The 5360-nt window shown below is 37.6% G+C and overlaps 1 non-coding gene across 1 annotated transcript; it reads left to right on the top strand.

Moving 5' to 3' along the window:
* The first annotated feature begins 1228 nt into the window (after window positions 1-1228).
* Window positions 1229-1335, top strand: LOC126005738 (U6 spliceosomal RNA). Its single transcript, XR_007494775.1, has one exon. It is a non-coding gene; the product is annotated as a U6 spliceosomal RNA (small nuclear RNA).
* Window positions 1336-5360: the final 4025 nt, after the last annotated feature.

Here is a 5360-nt window from a genome sequence, read left to right as displayed (position 1 = left end):
TATTTTGTAACTGTTATTTTAGGAGTGGGTGGGGCTTCCCAAGCAGTTCTCAGCAGACATGGCTTACTCCACAATACTTGCTCAGCTAGTTCAGGTAGTTCAATGCCCAGGTTTTCTCTAGGGTACTGCTTGATCCAGTCGTGTGGAGGCCACGTAGGCCATGCTGTTGGTGATTTGGAATCACCAAATTTATGCCAATAGAGTGCTAAGTGTGGAACTTTGCATTCCAGGCACGCACTTGAAGAGCTCTCCTTTTGGTCCAGGACTGAATTTTAAATGGAATAGAATAAACAAGGCAGGAGAGGTAATTTAATGGACACACTTCGCATGCAGAAAGACCAGCTTCCATCTTTAGCATCACCAGGAGCGAATCCTGAGCAAGGCAGTTCGGAAATAATTCTGAGCACTGCTGGTTGTGGGCAATCTTCTTTTTCCTCCCCAAAATGTTTTATGAACACAAATAACTTGCAAATTCAATTATAATTCTAGGATTCAGAAAGACAGATAGCCTTGCATGAAACCTACCTGGGTTCAGTCCCCGGCATTGCACTTGATATCTCCAAGTGCAGTACTAGGAGTAGCTGTTGAGCATTACCCAGTATGGCAAAAAATAATAAAAATAAGAAAAATTATAATTATAAACCTGTTAGTTTACTAAGGGTTTTCAAAGATGTTTGCTTATAAAATGCTATAAAAAGGATAGAGGGATGATAGAAAGAGAGAGAGAACATGTCTCTGGCAGTAGAGAGTGGGTGGGAGGGAAACTGGGACACTTGTAATGAAAACCCAAGTGTCTAAAAGGAAAATAAAAGAAGAGAGAAAAAGTGAGACAGAGAAAGAAGAAAAATGTATTCCTCAGAGATAGGTAGAGGAAAGGATATCAGGAGAGCAGGAGGAAAACTGGAGACCTTGGTGGTGGGAAATATGCACTGGTGAAGATTGTTATACACTGTATGACTGCAGCTCAATCATGAACAACTTTATTTTTGAAAATTAAAAAAGAAAACCGGGGCCGGGTAGGTGTCGCTGGAGGTAAGGTGTCTGCCTTGCAAGTGCTAGCCAAGGAAGGACCGCGGTTCGATCCCCCGGCGTCCCACATGGTCCCCCCAAGCCAGGGGCGATTTCTGAGCGCATAGCCAGGAGTAACCCCTGAGCGTCAAACGGGTGTGGCCCAAAAACCAAAAAAAAAAAAAGAAAAGAAAACCAACTGTATTAAGAATAACCTTGTGTGCTCACTTCGGCAGCCCATATACTAAAATTGGAACGATACAGAGAAGATTAGCATGGCCCCTGCGCAAGGATGACACACAAATTCATGAAGCATTCCATATTAAAAAAAAAAAAAGAATAACCTTGTAACCACAGTGTTTAAGTAAAAATAATAAAATGGAACTGGAGTGGGAGCATAGTGGTAGGACGTTGCCTTGCACACAGCTGATCCAGGACGAACCCGGGTTCAATCCCCGACATCCCAAATGGTCTCCCCAAGCCAGGAGTAATTTCTGAGCACAGAACCAGGAGTAACCCAAGTACCACCAGATGTGGTCCAAAAATCAAAAGCAAACAACCAAAAAGAAATCTCACACTAAAATTGTGTATTTGCCAAATTATTTTGTAATTCCAATCTATGATTATGATTAAAAAAAAGTCGTTTTGGGTTTTATTCACATTTTTCTTTTTTATTTTATTTGTTTATATTTTGGGTTATACCTGGCAGTGCTCAGGGGTTATTCCTGGCTTTGCACTCAGAAATCACTCCTGGAAAGCTCAGGAGACCATCTGGGATGCCGTAGATCGAACCCAGGTTCGTCCCCGTTCGACCACATGCAAGGCAAACACCCTGCCACTGTGCTATTGCTCAGATCCCAGTTGTTGTTCTCTTAAAAGAACCATTTAATCGAAGTGCCCAAAATTATTACTTTGCAATACTTATAAATATCTATTCATTCATAAGATCACACATTTAGGGGTGGGATCATACAGCAGGTAAGGTTCTTAACTTGCATGTGTCCAAATTAGGGTTAATCCACACCGAGCACCCTATATTGCTCACAAGCCAATAGGAATGATCTCTGAACACCGATCCAGGAGTACATCCTGAGCACTGCTATGAGTGGCCAAAAAAAAAAAAAAAAAAAAACATAAAAAATCACAATTTAAAAGTTTTCTTCATTTGAATTTGTCAAGTGACTGTTTTATTAGTCTTTTTGAAGATCATCCTCTTGATTTATACGCCAATTTCACTATAGTCTGTGCTTTTTTCTAGATTTTGTTTACTTTCTGGCTTCTTGAGTTCATCACTTGTTTATTTATACTTGTTCATAGATAATAAAAAAAACCCAGCCTGTATTCAAGACAGGTTTTGTATATCCCTCACTCATTAACCTTTTTATGATTGTTCTCAGAGTAGTTCTTTTTCTAACTGCACTCACCACTCTTTGTGAGCTTCATCTCTTGAGTCAGTCCTTCTGGCCCTCATCTCTGGGAATTATGTCTTTAATTTTTCTTAAAACGCATAGATGAGACTATTCTGTGTATGTGTGCCTCTCTCTCTGACTAATTTCACTCAGCATAATAGATTCCATGTACATCTTGTATAGGAAAATTTCATGACTTCATCTCCCCTGACAACTACATAATATTCCATTATGTATATACACCACAGTTTCGTTAGCCATTCATATGTTGAAGAGCATCTTGGTTGTTTCCAGAGTCTGGCTATTGTAAAAAGTGCTGCGATGAATATAGGTGTGAAGAAGGGATTTTTGTATTGTATTTTTGTGTTCCTAGGGTATATCCCTAGGAGTGGTATAGCTGGGTCAAATGGGAGCTCAATTTTCATTTTTGTGAAGAATCTCTATATAAAATATATAATTTTGTTGTAAACTGTTTACTTTATTGACGTGTGGTGAGAAGATGCATTGTATAATGTTATTTATAGTTTATTATATCTTATCTTTTTGCATAGATTCCATGAATATATTAATGTTAGTGTAAAATTTGGGGGGGTACTGGGCCATTCCTCTTGATGCTCAGGGGTTACTCCTGGCTCTGCTCATAAATTGCTCCTGGCAGACATGGGGGACTTTGTGAATGTCAGGGATCAAACTCGAGTTCATCCCCAGTAGCCACATGCATGTCAAATGCCCCACTGCTGTGCTATCGCTCTGGTCCAATGTAAAATATTTTTAAATAATATGACTCGTGAAATTCATCTGTTTTTAATTTTGTCATATATTTTTATCATTTATATATTTTGTCATATCTTCTATAAGAATTAGCAAATAAATTTCTTTTACCCAATTGTTTCCCTTAAGTCCTATTCTTTTCACATATCTGAATTATTTGAAATATTTTCATCAACCTCTGCCATATTTATTAATCATTTTGTTAAACTATTTTTTGCATGTTAGGTAGAAGAACCCCTAGTGAAATAGATAACTCAAATATATGCTCAATTTTGTTTTCTGAACCAATTAAAATGTAACTTTAATAAGGTTGTTTATATGCCAAGTTGATTCTATTTTCCTTTTTATTTAATATTTCTCTTATATTCTGTTAGGTATTTGCTTTTCTTGCATTTCAAATGTACCTATATAGATCAGACATTACTATTACTGTTAATAGTAAGCCAGAATTTTTTTTTTTTTGAAGTAAGGCATGTTGAAAGCTACAGGGTGATAGTATCTGCTCCCTACCAAGGCCTGAGAGGCTGGCAAAGAAACTTGCATGAGGGCCCGGAGAGATAGCACAGTGGCGTTTGCCTTGCAAGCAGCCGATCCAGGACCAAAGGTGGTTGGTTCGAATCCCGGTGTCCCATATGGTCCCCCGTGCCTGCCAGGATATATTTCTGAGCAGACAGCCAGGAGTAACCCCTGAGCACCACCCGGTATGGCCCAAACCCCCCCCCCCAAAAAAAAAAAAAACAAAAAAAAACTTGCATGAGTATAAGTCCACTCCCTTGACAATACACATTGGCTAAAATGATCCAATCTTTATCATTTATTACTTTTATTTGGACAACGTATATACATATGTACAAAATACCAACTGTCAGAATCCTCTTTTATAATTTCATTTGATTTACAAAAACGGGACAGCAAAATAACTTAGGTCACTAATACTGTACAAAAATAAAACTGATTAAACAGTTGTAAAGATCAGTATCTTACAGTGTTACAGATCATTCATCTGCTGTGAAAGAACATCTCAATCTATCCAGAGTGATGAGTGCTATGCTAAGTCTACCTGCAAACTGACGACGAACCAATTTCTGTGATTATTAACTATCAAATATAGTTGTTAAAAAGAAGCATGATGTAGAGCTAGACCTTAAAGCCAGGGCATCATTCCACACTGGTGAAGGGCTTTCTTCTTCCCTAATCAAGGAGAGGAATTCTCTTAACTCTAAAATAGTTAAATTTTCCAGAATAAGACAACTACTTACAGTATTAGAATAACAACTTCTCTTTCTTTTTTTAAACCCCTGCACTAATCTTTCAAAAGTTTCAGTTTGGTTAAAAAAGTAAACAAAAATTACTATCCGGCATCTGGATTTTTATGTTAAATCCATGGTCTTTTTAATATAAAAAATAATTGTTTCATAGTTTTTAGTGTTCAACGAACTCTAGTAGTCCTATTTGAACCATATCTTGATAGAGTAAATCTAATTAGAATGCTGGTTCCTGTTTTGTGACATCTTAAAACAGGATGTATCACAAAGAATACAAAGCCTTGAGCTTATACATTACATTACTCTAACATATAAGAGAATATCAAATGTGTGTTCTTCAACAACTGGAAAAGGCAAGTAGCAACTTTTTTTGGGGGGGGAGAAAATTGTGCAATTTTAAAAAGAAGTTGCTGCATTGACATCCATCTAAGTGCTGAACAAAAGCCACATATAGATTTACTTCAGAAACTACAAAGATTGTCTTTCACCGACTTTGCTTGGTTTTCCTTCATTTCTTTCTGTGAGGGAAGGATGAGTTTGTACAAGTTAGTGGGTTGCTAGGCAACCCAAGTTCCTCACTCACTAAAGGCAGTGTGCAGAGGAGCACAAGCAGAGCCATTCCATGAGTGCAGTTAAGAAATAGGCAGCCGAACCTATTTCGTATGGAAGAACAGATGTCCTAGAAACTCATTTTGGACACAGAAATTAAAATTTGGTTTAAAATAAGCGTTTCAAAAATCTGAAACAGAGGTAGAAAGTGTTCTTTTATTTTTCCTGACATGTTTTCCTGTGAGAAAACACTTTCCTTTTTCTCCCATGGACTGCACCCAGTCCCTACTGTTAAAAGTGGTTCTCTTTATAAGACCACTAATACAACTATGTTGGTTAGACAGAAAAAATAAAACTA

Source organism: Suncus etruscus, chromosome 3 (assembly GCF_024139225.1).
Source record: "Suncus etruscus isolate mSunEtr1 chromosome 3, mSunEtr1.pri.cur, whole genome shotgun sequence".
Lineage (NCBI taxonomy): Eukaryota > Metazoa > Chordata > Mammalia > Eulipotyphla > Soricidae > Suncus > Suncus etruscus.
The sequence above is the reverse complement of the archived record's forward strand: the minus strand, read 5'-3'. Positions and strand labels throughout refer to the sequence as shown.